Raw genomic sequence first — 24527 nt, 5'->3', positions numbered from 1 at the left:
TGCTTCAGCTTCTTATTGCTACCAAAGTAATGCAGTCTTTTCCTAAATACAAATTATTTTTTTTTCACTATTGTCATAGGATTATGTTCCTCTGATTTTATGGTAAATTATCAATTTTTTCTTCAAGTGAGAGTTTTCCTATTTGTTATTGCAAAAAGTTCTTTTGCTGTCATTATATTTGAATCAATTCCCTAAAAAAAAAAAAAAATCCCTTAGTGATAAGACTCCTTTCATAGCTTATGGAAACTCATCTAATGTAGATTTTATTTTCCATAATAACCAGTACTACTACTTTGAAAGTGTATATTTGGTAAATTATATGAAAAGCATGGCAAGCATTATCTCATGTAATCCTCATAAAAGCACAAGTGCAGATGAGGAAAACAGACTGTCTGAGTTCACAGCCTCTTTCTGCCACTCAGCAGCTGTGTGACTTTTGGGCAAATCACTTCACCTCTCTGTGACTCCATATCCTCACCCATAAAATTGGGGGGAGAGTAATAGTACATAACTTATCGGCTGCAGTAAGAATAAAATGTGACGGATCATAGGAAATACTTAAGAGGCCTACCACCTAGTGAGCCCTTTAATATGCCTTATTGATTGCTATTAATAGCTCACTTTATAGATAAATAAAATAAGCCCTAGTTTAAAGGAGGTCTCCATGAGCAGCATACAAGTAATGAATTATACAGCTGGGATTTGAACACAGGTGTGTCTGATATATTTTTGATTTTTTTTTTTAAATATATAGTTTTATTGATTTCAAAGAGGAAGGGAGAGGGAGAGAGAGAGAAACATCAATGATGAGAGAATCATTGATTGGCTGCCTCCTGCACACCCCCTACTGGGAATTGAGCCTGCAACCCTGGCATCTGCCCTGACTGGGAATTGAACCATGACCTCCTGGTTCATAGGTTGTCATTCAACCCCTGAGCCACATGGGTCGGGCTAGGTGTCCCTGATTTTAAAGCTGGAGTTCTTATTTATCACTCTAGTTTCACTCACTGTTAATGAACTATATGCCATTGAAAGTCCAAATAGAGAATTTCAGAAAACATCTCCTTTAGCAATACCATTTTTTCCTAATGTGAAATAAAAAATGTTTGTTGAAAATAAATAGCCCTTTCTTGTTCTAGTTAATCAATATTTTTATTTATTTACTCAAAAACTAAAGAGTTATGCTTTGGGGGGGGGGGTACTTATCATTTTGATATTTTACTTGTTTAATAAGTATTTGAAGACTAAACCACACATTTAAAAATCATTGTCCAAAGAAAGATCATGTATTAAAATCTATAAATACTTGAAAATCAGGAATTCTTAACTGCTCTTTATTCAGATTTTAGGTGAGTTTGGTTTTTAGTATATAATTCACCTAGTTTTTATTTTTTTTTACTATAGATATAAAAAAATCAGGAAGAACAGTCTTTTTTAAATAAAGATTTGGCTTTAACCATTCAATTTTGTCTTATCTCATTCTATTACTTAAATCCTCTATAAGTGCTTTATGTCTCTGCATGCTAATAGTGACTTTGATGCTGAAAAATTCTTTGAAATAATCCCTGAATACCCATACTCTCCCTTATCCCCTCCTAACTCCATCCCCAACTGCCTAATTTGGGACAAACTGATGTGTTCAGAGCCACTGTCAGAAATTCAAATGCCATTTTGAGGTTAGAAGTGAAAGAGCCTGGACTTAAAAGATCACTTCAAAGAATGTTAGAAAATATGGCATCACTCTACCTCAGCAACAGCAATGCTGATGTAGAAACTTCCTATGGAGTAATTACAGTACTTGTCCTCAGCACCCAGGAATTAAGTATATTTGTTATTGTAAATTCATGACTTTTATATCAAAATATTTGTAGTTTGTTGATGTCCTGCTATTTCAGACACTGGTAAACTTTGTAGATTTTCCTTTTCTGCCCCCCTCCCAATCTTTTCTTCCCCTCCTCTTTTTTAATTTCCCCCTCTTCCCACTCATCTCCAATACCACACAACTAGCCTTAATAATTTTCTTTAGCTCTGATCACCTTCACTTCCTATGCCTCCTTCCATTTCTATTCCCCTAGAAAGGGTCATCACGACTCAGGGGAAGACCTACAGTGGGATGATCTCTCCACTGGGGAAGGGTATTCATAAGAGCCTTTCTTGGTGGGTGCAAGAGAAATCCTTGCTGCAACTCAGTGACATTGCAAAGATCAGAAGAGCTGCTGGAGATGGTGGTTTGAAGGTGCTCCCTTAGAAGATTTAAAGACAAAAAAAAAAGATACTGAACCTTAGCAGATCAGCTACATTAGAGGTGACAGCCATGATGGCTTCCTTGACAACAGGGCAGACAACAATGGAAACAGCTGAACTAATACTAGTACAGCAGCTAATAATTTATATTAGAACTAGTGGCCAGGTGCACAGATTCATACACATTAAAAGGAAATTAATTAGAAGAAATATTTTAATATCTCTATTCTCCCTTTCTCTATAATAGAAGTGTCAACCAAATTCATGATTGACAATGACAGATCGAAACACATGCGTGCGATTGGAGCCAGCGAGAGCTTTATATGTATCGCACATGCACGAGTCAACTTAGCCTTTTATAGATTTAGAATAAACTTGCTTAATTAGACCTGCTCTCTGATTTAGCTAAACTTTTTCCAGCCCAGTGAAGCACCCCAACTTCTCTTTCAGGTAAATGTCAGCAACACAGCAGTAAATATCAACACAAAGCAGATTATTATTGTAGAACAAAGGATAAAATATTTAACTGCAGCAGTGTTCAACTATATTCTGTGCAGTGAGAAAACCTGAAGTCATTTCAAGGTCCACCATTTCTTACTTTTTTTCAGTCGGGTCAATTTTCTAAGGTTTCTAAATCACCGTTTTCTGGCTAATGAAAAGAAAATAGGATTCCACCAAGTCTCCTATCTACCTACTCCAGGACTTCTGTGAGGATCAAATGAGATGAGGCACGGGAAAATGCTTCACAGACATTTGGTTAGTGTAAAATGTTTGCACCTGGTTATAAAGCAAGTCATGTTCCTGGGCTAAAGAAACTCCAAGGAGGCTAGTCTCTAGGGAGATGAAGCCAGGTATTGCTATGTGACGTCATTACCAGGTGCCCCACAGTGACTGTTTCCAGGCTGGGCTGGGCTGTGGATCACATTTTGCGCCATGGGATCTCAGCAGCATTGGAAGCGATCTGGTGGGCTGTTGCTCTGGGGTGGTGGAAGGGCCTGTGTCTCACTTGGGGGAAGCCGAGTGTTGCTTTGTGGGCGCCAGGTCCGTGGTGCTGTTCTTTGTAAACCGCCAGTGCGTGTCACAGCAGCTCCTGCATTGAGCGTCTGCCCCCTGGTGGTCAGTGTGTGTCATAGTAACAAGTAGGACAGTCGGATACTTAGCATATAGCCTTTTCTATATATACTAGAGGCCCAGTGCACAAAACTTGTGCACAGGTAGGGTTTCTAGGCCTGGCCAGCGATCAGGGCCGAACTGTGGGGTGACCGGCGGAGTGATTGAGGGGTTCTCTGCTCTCACCCACCTTGGCTGGCCTGGGGCCTCTGGGCTGTGGGCAGCTCCTGTGTTGAGCATCTGTCTCCTGGTGGTCAGTGCACATCATAGTGACCTGTCCTTCTGCCAATCAGTTGATTTGCATATTAGGCTTTTATTATATAGGATAGATGTTAATGGATATTAAATGATTTTGTGTGTGCTTACAAATCTAAAAATGTTCAATATTACATATTTAAACCACTTACTTTATGATTCCTGCTTTTGCAATTACGCTTTAAAAATATTTTCCTATCCTAAGAATCATAAAAATATCATCTCTATATATTCTGTTGTTTTTGTTTGTTTGTTTGTTTGTTTTTACATTTACCTTTTCTACCTTTTTTGTCAGGATTTATTTTGGTGAAACTTGGAATGTAGTCTTCAGCTTTTACATTTAGTTATTTTCCAAAGAATTAGCCAACTGTCCAAATAGCACTAAATTATTTCTCAACATCTCTGCTTCCCCAATGATTACATATAAATATTTTTTCATTGATAATATGTATTCCTTTTACCATGATATATTTCACTCACTTGCCATTCACATATTTTCTTTGAAGAAGTTCCATTTGAAGTACTTTGCCAATTATTTATTATGGTATTCACTTTATTTAGTTTCAATATTTTAAACATTTTTAATATAAGTCCTTTATTAGATACAATTTTCATAAATTATATATCAGTTTATAATTTATCTTTTCATTATCTTAACAGGGCCTTTTCAATTTTTACAATGTCCAAAGTGTATGAATATACACTTGTGCTTTTCAGTGTCATATAAAAGACATCTTTGCCTAAGTAAGGGCACTAACATTTTTTTGATGTTTTAGAAAATTAATAATGCTAGATGTTACACGTATGTAACAGATATAGTGTATCTTAGTTAATTAACTAATTTTGTACATGTCATAAAATATGGATCAAAATTATTTTTGTATATGGATATCCAAATGGCACAACTCATTTGTTAATGATTATACTTCTCCATTGAACTGCCTTTGCATCTTTGAAAAATTAACCATACATATATTTATACTTCTATTCCATGGCTCTCCTGATCCATTGATCTATTGGTCTAACTGGGAAATAATATACTTTCTTGATTGGTTGATGATCACAATCCTGTAAGCAAGCATATCAAAAGCTAACACGGATCAAATAAATGAGGCATGTGGCCTCTGGGCCGCGAGTTTGACATACTTGCTGTAAAGTTAATAAATTAATTTTGGTGTATAAGTAGCTAAGCACATATATCATTTTATATAATTTGCCTATTGGGCTTTACTAAGACATCTATATTTGGAAAACTTCTCCACATGGAAGAGAGCTACATAAGTTATTGTGTATGATTCACCTCACTGTTACCTAACCAAGTTATTTAGTTGAGATTTTCATCCGAATTAAACATTTACACATGCCAGGGGAATGCAGTTACTATGTCAGAAGAACTGCTTTTGAAAAATTCAGGAATCTAAGAGAGCATAGGTGAGAAATTTAAATATCTTTTTTCTGGCAAGTTACATTTTTTGCCTAAAACTATGAAGAGCAAAGTATGAGTGTAAACATTTGATAACACACTCTTCCTAATACTAGCTAAGGCTGGCTAAAAAAATTGACTTCTCTGTAAGTCAAACTATTAACATGAACTTCAATGCATGTCATTTTCCTGAAATTTTCTGCTTTTTAAATTAATTGCTTGGGACATATTTTCTAAGTTTATTATTAGAGAAAGTTAAATGTACAATTTCTTCTCTTCTTAACAGAAGCTAATGCTAGAAAATCATGAAAAATTGTCATAGTTGCCAAGATGACAAATGAAGACTAAGAAGAAAATAGATCCTATGCAGAGGAATTAATTTTGACTTTCTAATAGTAACTTTGATGTAATTATAATTTCATTCTTGATAGATAGGATCTTTTATTCTGAATTTGTAACTTTTATTCTGAATTTGTATCTTCCACAAAAGAGACAAAGCTACTGATTGAGGCAAGTTTGTTCAGAATTGTAAGAACTATTATCACAGATTTATGTAAGTATTTAATTAACATGACAAAATAATTATAAGAGCATTTTATGACCTATAAATAACTTAGCACATAAATAGTTTTATAGAATGTTCATATGCACACTGGCCAAAAAATTCCCAAAACTATCCTCAGAATGGTGTAATAAATCATAAATAATGTTCTTTAATTCTCAGTAATCAATAGAGAGTTCCACAAAATGAACTGTGGTATTAATAGCAAATTAATATAAAGGTAGTCACATCATTTTAAATCATATGCATGTTGTGTAAAGTTTCAGATTTTGTAACAATATAGAAGCACAGGCAATGATATAATAGCAAATTTATGCTAATACATTTCTATGTAATATAACTATCAAGCAAAAAACATTTAAGAGAAATTAAAACAGAGAGCAATACAATAATAATAAAATTCACAAAGAATATATAGCTAGTTTAAATATTTCCTTACCCCCCAATTTTATCTGTATCTATATATCTAGATGTATGGATATGTAGATTAGATAGACAGATACATATAATTATTAGGAATGTAAGGGAAATTAAGAGAAATACAATTAGGTTAAGCTAACAAATCAACTCATCTTTACTTATAACAGGGTGTTATTGAGGAGTATACAAGTTACCAAGTTGCTAAAATCTTCAAGAAATGAAATACAATAACCAAGACTTCGGGAATTGATTGAAAGGATGTGGAGTAAGTGGTATAACCCAATGGCATGAGCTGATGGGTTTAAGATGAAGGCAGGAGAGAGGCCTATAAATGGTAAAAAGAAGGAAAAAGAGCCCCTGCCCTTCTTCGAGTCTGGTGTTAGTAGAATGAGGGACAAATTAGTCACCTTTTCGAAATTTGCGAGAAAGAAGCTTCCTGAGGACAACCAGTTTAAAATAAGACGATAAGGTAGGAGGATGTAGAGTAAGGTGAAGGGTATAAAGGTGATGAACTATACGTCACAAGTTAGAAGAATGTGTCAGAGGAGTATATAGCATCACAATAGAATATCTTGTTTATTGTTCCATATCATTTTTTCCCGAGTCACAGTGTGTCACTTTCACCTGAAAATTCAAGTATTCTTTTTGGAATATTTTCTTCTATCTGGAATACTTCCTCATTTGTCTATTCTCTTTTTTAAAACAACAACAACAACAAAAACAGTTACTAAATCTACCATCATGTATATATAATTTGCTTTTAAAACAGTTTAAAATTCAGTATATTAATTTCAGTATATTCCTTTTTGACTTTTAATTTCCTCTAGCCTATTCACAATATGTCTTACTGAGTTTATAGTCTTTAAATTCACATTTTTGCTACTTTTTACTGTAAATCATTCTTTATAATGTCTTTATAAATTATTTGATTTACTTCTTGTAGTCTGCTGGCTTGCTAATTATTCTCTTACATAAATTGTCTCTGAAACCCTTATGTTACTCATATATTTTCTCATTTCAAATGTAGAGATGGATGAGTTTTTTTCAAATGCATCCAGTCACATCACCATCACCATAAGATATAAAACACTTCTATCACCAAAAAAAGTTCTCTTAGTTCTTCCTTTTTTTCTGTATCATTTGTACTTTTTGACAGCTTTATTGAGATATATTTCACATTCTACAATTTATTCATTTAAAATGTAAAATTAAATGGATGTAATACATTCTGTCATGGAACCATCGCAACAATAACATTTAGAACATTTTTATCACTCCAATAGGAAATCCTGATTAGTGATGTTGGGCTAGTGTATAGATCAACAACTGATTTTTGAATGATTTAATATAATGTAACTTTATTAAATTCAATGATTAGTTCTAAACGTCTTTTGTTGTAGTCTTTAGGTTTCTCTATATAAGATTACATCAGCCCACAGAGACAGTTTCAATTTTTCCTTTCAAATTTTGATGATGTTTATTTCTTTTTCTTGCTTAATTGCTCTGGCTAGAACTGTTTGTACTATGGTGTGTGGTGAGAGTGAGAATCTTTGTCTCCTCTCTAATCTTGGAGGGAAGCTTTCAATCTATCATCATCGAACATGATGTTATCAGTTGGCTTGTCCTCTGTGGCATGTATTATGTTAAAGTACTTTGCTTCTAACCCAATTTTTTGAGGCTTTTTATCATGTAAGGATGTTGAATTTGGCCAAATGCTTTTTCTTCTATTCCAATGATTATACAAATTTATCGTTCATCCTATTAATGTAGCATATAACATTTATTGATTGGTGTGTGTTTAATTGTCCTTACATTGTAGTGTGGAATTTTAGATAATGGTATATGATACTTTTAATGTGCTGTTGAATAGATTTGCTAGTATTTTTATGAACAATTTTCTACAGGGTATCCCAAAAATGTATACACACAGTTTGAATCATTATAAAGCAATTTTATTAAAATACATTTCATTTTCAAAACTGAGCTACAAGCTGTTAAAGCGTGTATACATTTTTGGGGGACACTCTGTATATTCATCCAGACTATAGTTTTCTTTTCTTGTAGTGTCCATATCTGCCTTCAGTATCAGGATAATGCTGGCTTAATAAAATGTGTTTGGGAGTATTCCCTCCTCCTTATTTTTGGGAAGAATTTGAGAAGTTTGGTATTAATTCTTCTTTAAAGGACCAGTAGAATTCACTAATGAAACCATCTGGTCCTGGGTTTTTCTTTGGTGGGAGAATTTGATTACTTGTTCAATTTTTTGTTGTCCTTTATTTCTACCCTCTTGTTCTTTTTTGATAACCTAGATGCTTATAACCATAAACTTCCCTCTTATAACTGCTTTTTCTGCATTCTATACGTTTTAGCACGTTGTGTTTCATTTTCATTTCTTTTAAGACATTTTTTATTTCTTCTTTGACCCATTGTTTGTTCAAGGGTGTTTCTTTCCGTATTTTTGTGTGGTTTTTTTTGTTTGTTTGTTTGTTTGTTTTAGTTTTCCTCCTGTTATGGATATTTTGTTTTAGATCACTGTGGTTGAAAAGGAAACTTGGTTTGATTTGACTCTTCTCACATTTGCTAAAGTTTGTTTTGCAACCTAACATGATCTGTCCTGGAGAATGTTCAATATGAAATTGAGAAGAATGTGTATGCCACTGCTGTTGAATGGAGTTTTCTGTATGTGCGCATGAGATTCATTTGTGTAAAGTGCAGTTCAAGTTCAACATGGATTTATTAATTTTCTATCTGAATGACCTATGTATTTTTTAAAGTGTGGTACTGGAGCCTCCTGCTGTTATTGAATTGTTGTTATCTATTTCTTCCCTCAGATATATTAGTAGTTGTTTAATATATTTAGGTGTTCCGATGTAGGATGGATATATAGTTATAATTTTTACCTGTAATATACAAATAAAATTCTTCAAGGGTAGATAATGACTTTCTTTGTCTCTTATTACAGCTTTTGAATTAATGTCTATTTTGTCTGAAATATGTATAGCTATTGCTACTTTCTTTTGGTTTCTACTCGAAAGGAATATCTTTTTCATCTCTTCACTTTGAGCTTATGTATATCCTATAAGCTGAATTGGGTCTTACAGGCAGCATATAATTGGGTCTCATTTTTTATCCTTTCTGCCACTCTCTGCCTCAGTAGAATATAATCCATTTATATTTAAAATATTTAGTGTTAGGTAAGGACTTAGTACTGCAATCTTATTAATCATTTTCTGGCTGATGTGTAGTTCCTCATTCATTTCTACCCCTCTTGCTGTCTTCTGCTCTGAAATACTTTGTGTGAATCTCATCTTCAGGCTGAATAACTACAGTTATTCTAGGCTGTACATATTTACACTCAATTTTCACATGAAAGGAGAGAAATCACTTCCAAAGCTTTTCTCAAAAGGGAGAAGGAAAGGCCCTTCCACACTACTAATTTATGTAGTCAGGGGATCACCAAGCACCTACAGGCTTTAGCCTGTCCCTTCTAAATGAATCTCTAACTGCAGAATATGATTCATTATACTGGCTAGCTCAGATTAGTAGGTTAATCAGTGTCTAACCACATGGTCAATATTGCTCACAGTATAGTGATATATAAAAATGTGAGAAAAGTATTAGAGATACAACCATACTGCTCCTCAATACCCTGAAAATACCACAAAATCATAAACACATTTTTATTTACTGATTCTAGAAACTCACAAATCTCTGAGAATTCACAAACTATGGGACTCTCACTATTTGTTCTATCATGTAAGGAAAAAAGTCTTTGATAGGGAAGAAAACTGATGAGTTATTTTAACTCAATATATACTATTTATAGAAATTTTCATGATAACATACTTATAAGAAAGTTTACATCCAATTAGATACATACTAAAGACTGTAGTCATCTTTTCTTAAATTTTAGAAATCCAATGTAAAAAATACAAAGAATTTGCTATCCACCTTAAAATTTAGTTTGGAAGCTTATTAATTTTCTTATGTGTAATAATAGGAAGATTATTGAATATTATGAAAACAATGATGGAAAGTTGTGCACTTGCTTCTTTAAGTGTGGAATAATTGACAGAATGAATATAGGTCATAAGTTGCAGGCAAAGATCGAGGCAACTTTTAATAGAAATACATGTTAATAGAACTTTTTATTATCAGATTTATTTTATTTGAAATAAATTTTCTCAGTGTGTTTATTCTGGTAGCATTTTTCTAAAATCTAGTAAGCAACAAAACGTAGATGCGTTGAACTCATTAAATAAACAAAGATAATTTTAGGGATCACTTACACAGGCAGTGTATTCTTTGTTTTGTGTAACAAGAGGGTAAGTTTGGTTTTACTGTGCTAATGAAGTCCATAAACTCAACAGAAACTTACTTTTCTCTCATGCATCATTATTAGTTTCTTTTATAACTCAACTCCTTGTCTTTTTGACCTGCGATTAGGTAGGCTACCTGAAATATTGCAAGTTACAATTGTAGAAAGAAAGACAGAACGTGTGAGAGTCATACATTGACTCGTAAGGCTTTCCTCCAAAGTAATAACCATCTCTTTCATTCATGTTTAATTGATCAAGGCACATGGCCTTACTTTCAAGGGTCAGTGAAGAACTTCCTTACCATGGACTAATAAGGAAAATTGGAAATACTTGGTAAGCTGTACTTGTGTCTACTGCTTGTCTTTAAGAAAAAAAATGTCTTTGAGTTAAAATGGGTGTACACGTGGTAAAAATAGACATATATGTGATCCTTGTGGTAACAGATTCTCAGAGCAATGGGAATCATAGAGAAGTTATTCCTGGTAGTATTTCAGAAGGTTCTGTGAATATGGCATTTAAACTAGATCTGCAGGAACAGGAAATGGCTGCAGAGATATATGAGCAATCCATGCTACAGAAAACACACAATCACAGCAGTGTGGATGGCTGACTAGAGTGGAGTGAAAATGGATGAAATAAACTGTGAGAAGCCAAATGTCAATAGTTAAGATAAAAGGCAATGGAAAAGAGGAAGTATAACATCTAAGATTGACTAAATTTAGTCAATTGTAGATGGTGAAGTAAGCAAGAGGTAAGAATTTCATTGATAAAAGTATGGTTATAGCTTAGAGAAGTGTTTCAGAAACGGAATTATATCCTAGTTCAGTGACATGGTAATTGTTATCCTATAAAAAAATTTACCCATAGTCAAATGACATTGAAAAATATTGCACCTAAGCATTCCCCCCTTATAGTTTCACCATAAATATTTGTGCATTAAGATTATGGGAATTCTTACAATAAAGAAACATGTTTAATACAACTTTCCCAATGTGATAACCTTAAAAAATAAATAACATTTATTAACAGCCCGTGTACACAATGAAAGCAGTTTAGAAGTTCTGATTTAGCACTAAGTTTGAGCTAGGCTGCCTGCTATGTGACTAAGAGTATTTTGCTTAACACAGTCAAACAAAGTATCAGTTTCTAAGGGGGAAAGACAAACACTAAATATGTGCTGACTATATGCCAGTCATTATTAATTCATAAGTCACACCAAGATACTGCAAAGTTTCAGAGGACTATTCTGTATTATTTTTTAAATTAAAAATGCAGAAAATTATTTTAAATCTGTATTAATCTTATTACATTTCCTGGAAATAACTGGGAATATTTCTAATTCAATAGTTTTTCTTCCTCTCCCTTTTAATGCCAGTATTGTGTGTTTTTTTCATATAGGAATTTGAAAGTAACATGTTGCATTGTGTTTCTAACTAACAAGATCTCAGTTGTCTGAAAAAAAAAAAAAGCCTGTTATTTATCTTAATTACCAAAAGTAACAAAGAAATCAGGCACTTTCTCTGATACAGTCTTAGATATATTAGGTGCTCATATAAGTTGACTGATTAATTCATTTCCTCCCAAATGAGTAACTCTAGGGTTTAAGTAGAGAAGAGAATCTTTTGATTTTTCAGATCCATGCTATGTGATGTCATAAAAGATAAATCTATATTACCTCTTGTTGCTGTCATATATGCTTAAAAACATTGGCTCAATATGGGGTTACATGTTACTCAAATTCATGATTAATTTATATGGAAATATTAAATATTTCATAAATTTATGAGAAAAATAATAAATTAACAAATCCTACTACACCCACAGTAATTTCTCTCATCACTCAAAATCTTTTTCACAGATTTCATCAGTTACTACTTTGCATTTATTAGCTGATATTCATATTGACTCAACTTCTGTCTAATTGGATTTACAATTCCCTGTGGTCATGAACTGAGTCTCTATGCTTCAATATCCCTTTAGTTCATATACTTCTGGGGCATTAATAATTTTCACCTTGGCATTGTAGCAAATAGGAGGATAATAAGACTTGGTAGATTGAAACATCCTTTTGCTCATAGTTTTCCCTTCCACTCCTTCCTGAACTTAGCGTGTGTGTTTTACTTTATTTTTTTCTTTCATTTTATAATTTTAATTATCCAATTAATTTTTGTAATACACTATAGAATACTGTGACTGAGTATAAAGGACTCTTGGGGAAAAACATCAAATATAATTGTTATAGAAATAAAGTGATAATGAGTCTCCCAACACATCTAAAAATTTGTTTTGGGTACCATAAAATAATGTTTTTCTCTTTCATACCTTGTATCAGTTACTACTCCTGTGAAGACAAATATTTCTTTGTTTATTCAACTCTGACCCTCCAAAATATAGTCTGCATGAAGAACTGAGGAATTATTTAGGAAACAATATGCATGTACACACATACATCTTTACCTGCACACATATGTCCCAAAAATGTATACACATTTGATGGCTCAATTTTGAAAATGAAATGCATCTTTATAATTATTCAAAGTGTGTGCATACATTCATATACCTTATATATGAAACATACAAATACCACATAAGACAAATTAAAGCGTACTCAGTTGAAATTAAAATGTTCAGGTCTGAAATACAAGACTTTGCACCACAAAGATGCCAGTGTTAAGCAGCTAATTTGCCTTCTAATTTGGAACATAGTGTAATTGGGTCTCTACTATTATGAGAGTTGAAATTGAAAACAAGTGCATATTTCGTACATTTATATTCCTAAATTGTGAAACAATTTTTTTTACTTTTACAAGTAATTGACTTGTAATTTTGATGTTATTGCCATATATTTCTGCCTTGGAGTCTCTTTATAATCCATATCTCCTGCAAATTCTTCATTTCAAGGACTACAGAATGTGTTACAGCATGAACTCACATAGCCTCACAAAATAATACTGTCTAAAAAGGAGTCACTTTGTGAATCACCTATAAAACATTTTAGCACACTTTCTTATGGTCCACAGCTCTTTATTATTATAAACTCACTATAAAATTACAGAATGTGTAGAAATAAAAAGAGAAGAAAATATATCATGATTTTAATTTCTTGAGATGTTTATATGGTTTAACATTAATGTCTATAATTTAAATTGTTTTACATTTTTAAATATAACAATATAACAATTTCTAGTATAATTTTTAAGAAACTAAGAAGTATGAGAAACATTTATTTCTTGAGGACCATAAATGAAAAAATAAGATTCTTTAAGTTTGTAAATTTACTAAGTATCAGAATGTTTTTAATAATATTGAACAATTGAGGTTTGATTGGCTAGTCTACCTAATAGCAGAGAAGGGAGATAATTTAATATTGAAGTATTTGACTAATAATGGGTGAATAGGAACCTAGAACAGGAAGTATCTAGAAAGGAAGTATTGGTTTTGGTAGGAAAGGGTATTCTACAGAAAAAACAAATCACATTAGATTAATTCTACAAAATCAGTCATTGTTTTTCACTCACCCAAGCATCCAATGCATGTTTGGTTGGTTCAGCTCCACAAAATCACGAAGACTCAAGATAATGAAGACTGCATTGTCCATTATGTCAATCCACTATCTGTAAAAAAAGGTCTCATAATTAAATCACTGAGCACAGAATTAAAATATAGAACTCTGCTTACACCACTATGACAAGAATAAATTAAAATACTCTATCTTACTGAAAAAGGTGTTAGAAAATTTAGCTTTCTCTCTGGGCCCAAAAGGAGAGCCAGATGGTTCTGTGGACTAATCTACCTTAGACAAATGGCCATATTCCCACTATTCCAGCTGACTCAGTATGACTGGAAACAAACAAACAAAAAAACTCCACTAATTAGAATTCTGTTTCTTTGAGGCATTTAGTGGGTTGAACAATGTCCCTTCAGAATTCATGTCCTCTTGGAACCTCAGAATGTGACTTAATTGGAAGTGGGTCTTTGCAGGTGATTAAGATGATGGCACACTGGATTAGGGTGGACTGGAAACCCAATGACTAGCATTTTTATAAGAGAAGTAAATACACAGAGACAAAGGTCATGGAAAGATGTAAGTGGAGAGTGGAGTGGTTGAGCCACAAGCTGAGGATTACTATTACCACATGGAACCCAGGATGAGGCAAGAAGGGATTCTCCCTAGAGCCTTGCAAAGAAACATGACTGCTGGCACCTTGATTTGAGTGCTTGCCTCTAAAACTTGAAGAGAATAAGTTTCTGTTGTTTTAAGTTGCGCAGTTGGTGGTAATTTGCGAGGGCAACTCTCAGAAACTAATACAGTACATTTAATCAAATTTTCAAAAATTAAATTTTATCTTGGTTATTTTCAAAGCTGTTGTAATTTATTGTAATAGCTCTTTTGCTGGGATGATTTACTAAAAATTATACTAGGGACTTGCATGTCTGTTTGACTCTCCTGTTTTAACTTTGGTTTTTACATCTATATTTCTTTTACATTCTTTTGGAAGAGAAAATTCCTCTTTTAAGTCTATTTTAATTAAAATTACTAGCTTAATAAGATAAGAATTATAATTTTGCAGTTTTTTGACATATACAGTGGGTCACATCTGATTTGGATTAAATTTTAAAATATGTTTGAAGGTATGCTATTTAAGGGGGGGGGATTTCTATTTCATTTCCTATGCCATTCTAACAGCGTGACAAACAAACTAAACTTTTTTAAAAAATAATTTACCTCCAAGCTAGTGCTGAAAAGTAGTGATAACCTGGAAAGGGGTTGGTAATTAGGGAAGCAATTCATGCTGTTTGAGCTGAATGATAATTTCAGACAGGTTCATTTTCACTACTGTTAGTGGTTCAGGTTTTGGGCTAATATATATATATATATGTAACCAAAATAGACACAAGAGAAGAATGTATCAGATGCTTACAAATTAGTATTAGAATTTTTTTCACATTTATAACCTATCAAGGGTAGAATTTTAACCAAATCCAACATATAAAACTCAGAGTCCAAATATAAACTTCCATCAACAAATTAAAATAGTTTTTCATAATAATTTGATGCAATTAATTTTTTTCTTCTCCCATAATAAATATATTTTCACCAAACACTCTTGTTTGTGGTTTTATTTTGATTGATCTCTTTCTTTCCTTGGTACGTACCCATAAGCCACTGCTGCTATGTGCAGCTATAATAATTACTGTGTCCTGTTGTTAAGCCTGCAATCCAGTGCAGATGTTCATTTGTTGTGGTGCCTATATTATAAAGAAACTAATTTGGATGATGATGAACTGGAAAGGATATCTCCAAGTCAATGTGGCCAGAGTCACAGAGGGTATAGGATTGTGGTAGATAGAATCTACCGCAGCAATCTCCAAAGATGGAAGGATCTTTACCATTGGGTGCTGTTGCAGATTTGTAAACAAGACTTTCCCTACACTGAGGCGTCAGCTTTAGCTGTAACCACCTCCACCACAGTGTTTTATATACTCTAAAATGTTTAACTCTCAAAAAGAAGTTGGATGGGGCACAAAGTTATTCAAATGTATTTTGGCAAAAATTCAATTCAGGTAAATATACATATGAAGTAAACATCAATTGCTTCAACACCTGCTGTGGCAGTGCACCGCATGGTGGGCTAGTGAGTGGAAGGATACAGTTCCTCTTACAATCTACCACACCCCTTCCCTGATAATATGATAGCAACAAAACATCTGGTTCCAGGCAGATAATAAATATAGAGTCACCTATGGACATATATTTTTATATTTCTTGAGAACTCATCTTGGCTTATTTTTTATTTAGGTAAATGTTTATAGGCAAGGGCTTACTGTCAGTGTGTGTTATTTTGAAAATTTATAATGTGACAGAAATAAAATGAATTTACTATGATATGTCAATGATGATAAGCTTCTCTTTCATATAATTTTGATTTTCGCCCAACCACAGACCTGTTATTAATTATTGTGAGATATTAGTAGAAATCTGGGGGTGTTAAAAACCTAATATGTCCTTAGCACATGGAGTCTTCATAATATTTATTTGTTTTCTGCCTGTCTCCTTATGCTTTTTGCAATAAAGTTAAACTACATTTTCACATAGGTTTGAGTCAAGAGGAAAATTATGTCTCAAGGATGGCAAACTAGGAAACTCTAAAAGGCTTACTGAAGATTAGAAATAAGATTTAAAGAGAAAATAGTGGTGACAAAATAAAATGATTCCATTCATTAAAAAAAAGTAAAAATAACATAACATACAGGTCCTTGAGAAAGCTCCCAGATAAAAGCGGGCTCACTAGTGAAGTCTGTTTTCAGGCATCACAACAATGGAACGTTATGCGTTAGGACAATAAAAATGCTCTGGTGTTATGGCAGTTAAAGATATACAGTTCAGATAATGATTATACTGGTTAACATTTTATTTTTTGTTAATCCTCACCTGAGGATATTTTTCCATTAATTTTTAAAGAGAGTAGAAGGGACAGGGAAAGACAGAGAAACAGCTATATGAGAGAGACACATCGACTGGTTGCCCGCTGCACGCGCCTGGACCAGGGCCTGGAATCGAGCCTGCAACCCAGGTACATGCTCTTGACCAGAAAGGAACCCAGGACCCTTTAGTCCAAGGGCCAATGCTCTATCCACTGAGACAAACCAGCCAGGGCATTGCTGGTTAACATTTTAAACGTGCAAACTTTAATAACGTGACATCACTATTTAGCTAGGATTTTAAAGGAATTATCAGCTACTAAAAGTCACCACCTGCTAATGAATCACTGGTTGCTTTTGAAACCAATTTATTTCCTTTCCAAAGCAATTTCAGATAAATTCATAGCTGTTAAAATAATTAAATACAAGTGACACGCTGGGGATAATGTGAAGGAAAGAAAACATCCTAAAATACTCATTATTTCTTAAAAGTGAAATGCTGCAGATTGGACTTCTCCAGAGTTATTGATTTCCAAATCAGCCAAATAATCAGAAAACCTTGGAGTTTTTTTTCCTTCCACATCTTTTAATTTAATTTTTATTGAGTTTTGCTTGGCATGCAACAAGCTGGAGATATTTGAAGTGTACACTTTGATAAGTTTTGACATATACATCCATGAAACTAAAATAATCAAAATGCTAAACATATCCATCACCTTTGAAAGTTTCTTTGTGCCATTTTATAATGCCATTCGACCACTCCCTGAGCCCCCTCTTCCAGACACCTCTGTGTTCTGTCACTGTAATTTAAGATGTGTTTTCTAGACTTTTATATAAACTAAATACTGCAGCATGTTTTATTTTTTGTGTGGCCTTTTTGCTCAGCATAATTATTTTGAGACTGATCTATATTGCACTTCATATCAATAGCCCATTCATGTACTGATTAGTATAACACTGTATTGCTATACATCAGTTTGCTTATTCATTCACCCATTGATGAACACTTTTGATTATTAAAATTAAAGCTGTTATACACAGTTGTGTAAAATTCTTTGTGTGGACTCTTTCCCTTGGGTAAATGCTCAGGAGTGCAATGACTGGATCATAGGCTAGGTATCTATTTACATTTTAAGGAACTGGAAAATTGTTCTTGTAGTGATAAGATCTTACTTTCTCACTATGTGGTTTGAAAGTTCCAGGTCTTCCATAGGATTACTAAAGCTTCACAGGGTCATTCTCATTCTTTTTTTTTTTTTAAATATATTTTATTGATTTTTTACAGAGAGGAAGGGAGAGAGATAGAGAGTTAGAAACATCGATGAGAGAGAAACATCGATCAGCTGCCTCCTACACATCTCCTACTGGGGATATGCCCGCAACCCAGGTACATGCCCTTGACCGGAATCGAACCTGGGACCTTTCAGTCCGCAGGTTGACGCTCTATCCACTGAGCCAAACCAGTTTCGGCAGGATCATTCTTTATATCTCAAATTAAGGAGTGGGGAACCAGTGTCCAAACTGCAGGCCATATAAGGTTCGCCAAGTCATTTGGTCTGACCCTGCCAAGGCATTAGTGGTGCCTTAATTAAATGTCTGACCAAATGCAGCAGGCTAATTTTTAAGTTGATCATTTTGTATGGCCTGTGAATAATATCGTAAGTATCCAAATGGCCCTTGGCAGAAAAAAAGGTTCCCCATTCCTGGACTTTAAGTTATTCTGATTGATGGGTCAGGTGTGTATTGTTACCTCATCTTGGTTTAATTTGTACTTTTTTTATTGTGCTTTTAATTGGTAATATTTCATCTCCAGTTATATACCAATTATCTGCAATTTACTTCTTTATATTAGAGTTATACACAAGTTAACTCTTGCATTCTTGGGCCCTGTCCCAAATGTCTATGGAGATATTTGTTCCATGCCAAAAGGGGCTTGATATTTAGTCCTATCCAAAATGTCCATGTTGATCATCTCCCTGACCCTATGTCAGAACCAGCGAGGCTATTGTTATTGTCAGTATAGCCATAACGCAATTATGTATATATTATTATATCAATAAAACATGATAGTATTAATCCTATAAACCAAAAGTATAAATAAATGCTGTGGGATTTTTGAACACAGGAATGTTTTCTTAAGGTAGATGTTTTTGACAGACCCAAATATCTAGGACCATTTTGGCAGAGACCAAATATGCTCATGGATGTTATTTACAGGAAAAAATTTCAAGGTCCTTTTTGTGTGAATCAAATGTCTCCATGGGTGTTTTTTTGTTTGTTGTTGTTTTTTTTAAATATATTTTATTGATTTTTTTACAGAGAGGAAGGGAGAGAGATAGTCAGAAACATCGATGAGAGAGAAACATCGATCAGCTGCCTCCTGCACATCTCCCACTGGGGATGTGCTCGCAACCCAGGTACATGCCCTTGACCGGAATCGAACCTGGGACCCTTCAGTCCGCAGGCCGACGCTCTATCCACTGAGCCAAACCGGTTTTGGCCTCCATGGGTGTTTTGGACAGGACTAACTGCTGAACCAAATTAATACTTAGGAAATCTATTATATTAAATAAAGGATAGGCTGTTGAGGTTATATAAAATAGAAATAGAAAAATAAATATGTAATTCTTCTAGAGTATTTAGTGATTATTTTCCTTATGTCAAAGATATTAAATATGCCATACTTAAAAGTAATTTTTCCTGTTATTTATTTATTTTTAGTCTATTTTCATCCTCATGGCAGGATATTTTTTTCCATTGCTTTTTTGAAAGAGTAGAAGGGATGGATGGAGGAAGAGAGAGAGAGAGAAAGAGAGAGAGAGAGAGAGAGAGAGAGAGAGAGAGAGAGAGAGAAACATTGATGTGAAAGAGACACAGGGATTGGTTGCCTCCTGCACACACTCACACCAGGGCTGGGGATCTAACTTGCAACTGAGGTAAGTGCCCTTGACCAGGAATTGAACCTGCAACCCTTCCGTGAACAGGCTGATGCTCTAACCACAGAGTCACACTGGCCAGGGCCCTTTTAATTTTTGCAGCATTTTGTATGCTGTTTTATTTTTATCTTTTATTATATCATTTAATGCCTTGGATTACCCCTCTTTTATTTAGGAAACAGGAAAACCAAAACTTGTTTTTGTGTGTGTGTGTGTGGTTTCACTTAAAAATGTAGAAAAAATACACTCATCTGGGGACTGGTGGTACTTACAAAAATGATCATTTAAACAACTACAAACTAGAGATAGGATGATGGCAGTGTAGGTAAACACCTGTACTCACCACCTCCCACAACCACATCAAAATTACAACTAAAATACAGAACAACCATAATCCAGAATCACTGGAAACCTGGCTGAATGGAAGTCCTACAACTAGAGAAGTAAAGAAGAATGCACAGTGAGAATGGTAGGAGGTGTGGAGGTGCAGAACGGGCTGGTCCAGCACCCACATGGGTTGCTTTTTTAATTGGGAGGGAGATCATCTCTATAGAGGCCACATGGAGGAGCAAGGGGTCCCAGTCCAACACCAGACCCCCAGCCCTGGGTCCCAGACCTGGAAAAAGAAGTCCCTACGGACAGTAATAACTATGGACTGTAAAAACCAGTGCAGATTGGGCCTCAGTGACACAGAAGCTGCTGGAGACGCCAGCTGTTCCTCTTAAAAGGTCGGCACCAGGAACTGAACTTACAAGGTCCTGTTTCCTCTGAGCTCCAGCACCAGGGCAAGGCTCTGGGGAACACAGACACATACGAGGAGAAACTGGATTGTCTGGCATCTGGATTGTCTGGCATCAGAGCAGGACCTCAGGGGAGGCTTTCTCCCAGATGGAGGTGCTTGATGAGATCATTGTTCCTATCTGGGACTTCCCCCGTCATAGGACTGACTGGCAGCCATTTCTGTTTGCTCTGCCCTGGTGATTCCCTAAGACACCACCTCATCCAATTTACAACCCCACCCAAGCTGTGTGCAGCTGCTTTTGCATAGGAATGGCCTGTCCTTGTTCAGGCTAGGGTCTCTCAAGACAGCTGCAGCTGGGTCAGAGAGCCCCAAACCTGTCAACAGAGGGCCCATGACCCAGCACAAGCACCAGCCTGCTTTGATTCACAGCTGGGCCTCATCTGGGCACTTCCAAACCCGATACAAACAGATGGAATCTTCAGATCTCTCTGCAGCTCCTGCTGGGTGGCCCCAGGCAATGGCTGACTTTGCACCTACCTGGAGACCCAAGAGCCAGTGCACCCAATGGTCAGTGTTAGACCATACCAGTACAACTCTACACATTCATAAGCAACACACTCAAGGGGCAGACTCAGTGAGCACCAAAGCCCCACTGAAGCAAGTGCTGCTCCATAGGGGTGTCTCTTGCACAGCAGCTTTCCTGCTGTAGTCACAGCTGGTCCTCACAGCCAATTGGCCTGGAGGTCAATTCCTCCCAGTGACACCAACAGCAATCAAGTCTCAACTACAATAAGACTGTGCTCACAGTCCACAAAGTGGTGCACCCAGAACTCCCAGCTCAGGTGACTGGGGAGGCTGAGCCACTGGGCCCTATAGGACACCTACTACACAAGACACTTTACCAACTCAAGGAGACATAGTAGCTCTACCCAATACATAGAAACAAACACAGGGAAGCAGCCAAAATGTGGAGACAAAGAAACATGTCACAAATGAAAGAAATGAAAGAAAGTGAACTACTGGATATAAAGTATAAAACCACATTTATAAGGTTACTCAAGAATCTTAGAAACCTCCAAAAAAAAAAAAAATAGAGCAGGGCCAGTCAGAGATTAAGCATACATTGACTGAAATGAAGAATAATATACAGGGATTCAACAGTAGAGTGGAGGATTCTAAGAAACAAATAAATGATATGAAATATGAGGAAGCAAAAAACACCCAACCAGAAGAGCAAAAAGAAAAAAGAATCCAAAATATGAAGATAGTTAAGCCTCTGGCACATCTTCAAGCATATCAACATCCTCATTATGGCGGTGCAAGAAGAAGAGAGAGAGCAAGATATTGAAAACCTATCTGAAGAAATAATGACAGAAAACTCCCCCTAACTGATGAAAGAAATAGACTTACATGTCCAGGAAACACAGAGAGTCCCAAACAAGAGGAACCCAAAGAAGACCACACCAAGACACATCATAATTAAAATGCCAAGGGCTAAAGACAAAGAGAGAATCTTAAAAGCAGCAAAAGAAAAGCAGTTAGTTACCTACAAAGGAATGCCCATATTACTGTCAGCTGATTTCTCAATAGAAACTATGCAGGCCAGAAGGGAGTGGTAATAAATATTCAAAGTGATGAATAGCAAGGATCTACAACAAAGATTACTCTACCCAGCAAAGTTATCATTTAGAATTGAAGGTCAGATAAAGAGCTTCACAGATAAGAAAAAGCTAAGGAAGTTTATCACCACCAAGCCAGTATTGTATGAGATATTGAAGGGTATTCTTTAAGAAGAGGAAGAAGAAGAAAAAGAAAAAGATAAAAAAATATGAACAGCAAAATGGCAACAAATACATACCTATTAATAATTGAATCTAAAAATCAAAATAAACAAATAAGAAATCTAATGAACAGAACAAACTGGTGGATAAAATAGAATCAGAGGCATGAAAATGGAACAGACTGATAATTTTCAGAGGGAAGGGGAGTGTGGGAGAGGGGGAAGAGATTAAACAAAGATCTTATATGCATGTATGCATTACCTATGGACACAGACAATAGGGTGGTGAAGGCCTGGGGTGGGGAGGGAACTGGGTGTAGGGAGACAATTGGGGGAGAAAAGAGAGACATCTGTAATAATCTCAACAATAAAAATTTAAAAAAAAAGAACTAAGAACTACAAACTGAAGCATCCTTCTCTCACTCTTTCAACTTTGTTCCCACATTATCTTTATCATTTCCCAAACCTAAAAGCTTAACTCACAATTCATATATCAATTCATATATCATATAACATATAATACATAACCAGGTATCTGGCATCAGTATGTGGTCATTGAAGGATAAAATAATTAAATAAAATTAAATTGGCTTAAAGGAGATTGCTTTTAAAAGTATAACATTATTACTATAATACATTTTTATATGAATAAAATTTTATACATTTCTTCATATGATCTGTAGGTCTACACAGAAATCTAGATAAATAATCTAGATTTAGTTGAGAGGGTAAACCATCTGTCAGTACAAACAAATTCAAACATCTATATCCTATTGTAGTAAATAGCTTGTAGAAAAAATAAAAGATGGAGGGAAAAGCTGCCAATTGTCTGAAGCACCAATTTCCAGATTATGGCAAATCTTAGGATCTCTAATCATTGAAAAGATATTTATTGATTATGCTATAGTTCAACTGTTGTCTTTGTTTACTTTTGTGTGTGTTTAATTTATCAAGTAATATAACTGTTACATTATTCACATCATTATGGTTCTTTTGTTTTAGGATAAGTAGAACATTGTCTGTCCAAAATATCTCTGGTTTACAAAGTTTAATTTGTTTCAAATCTAAATTCAAATTGATAATGTGCAAAGTTTCAAGCACTGGGGACCTTTAACCACATTTTTCTCTCTCCTAAATTTGGTTAAAATGCTGAGTAAATTGGGTGCTCTGATCAATATCAATTGAGGAAAACCAAATTTAAAGCTTTAAACTCGATGTTTTAATGTGTTGCTTTTCATTTAAAGGCTGGAAATCTACCCTCTAGGATTCAGTTATGCCATGAGAGCCACTATGCCATGACAAGTCAAATCACATTATAAAAATCTGATCACTCATAGTGAAAAGGGAGCAAATTAATAAAATGGGAGAACGTTAGTACCTGACTATGTTTTAAATGTAATTCATCATTAAAAATATATGGTCTGAAAAGACATGCTTGAAAAAACTTCAGAGAATTCTGATGCTGTGAAATGGCATCCCTTTCATCCCCAAACTTCTTTTACTTTGTATCAAAAGCTGGGTGATTGGAATACAAGATCAACATAGCACAGTGATTTGGGGGCTGGTTTTACTTTGAGACTGCTTGTCTTGATTTGAATGAAGCATGAGAGAGGATCCAGATAGCTTGCTGGGGAAAAAAAAAGTCTTTCCTTTTGAGGCTATTACTTTTTCTTTCATTCCCTTCTTCTTTGTAAAGGGTCTGACATTCATTACTCCCATGTAAAATCCTACATTCCTGTAATCTACATAATCCCAGCTTCAAATCAAATAACTACCATCAGCAACATTCTTCATCTTTAATAGCAAGTTTCAATCTGACTTGCTTTTTGATTGGCTTAATAGAAAATAAAAGATAGGTATCTATTACACTCAATCAGAGATGAAAAGCTAAAAATACTCATACAATTTATTTTATTTTATTTTTTATTAAATCTTTATTGTTCAGATTATTACATTTGTTCCTCTTTTTTCCCCCCCATAACTCCCCTCCTTCCAGTTCCCACCCCACCCTCCGCCCTCACTCCCCACCCACTGTCCCCATCCATAGGTGCACGATTTTTGTCCAGTCTCTTCCCGCATCTCCCACACCCCTGTCCCCCTCAAGAATAGTCAGTCCATTCCCTTTCTATGTCCCTGATTCTATTATAATCAACAGTTCATTCTGTTTATCAGATTACTTATTCACTTGATTCTTAGATTCACTTGTTGATAGATGCATATTTGTTGTTCATAATTTGTATCTTTACCTTTTTCTTCTTCTTCCTCTTCTTAAAGGATACCTTTCAGCATTTCATATAATCCTGGTTTGGTGGT

The sequence above is a fragment of the Myotis nattereri genome (assembly GCF_964212035.1).
Source record: "Myotis nattereri genome assembly, chromosome: 4".
NCBI classification, from domain to species: Eukaryota; Metazoa; Chordata; class Mammalia; order Chiroptera; family Vespertilionidae; genus Myotis; species Myotis nattereri.
This window is presented reverse-complemented; position numbering follows the sequence as displayed.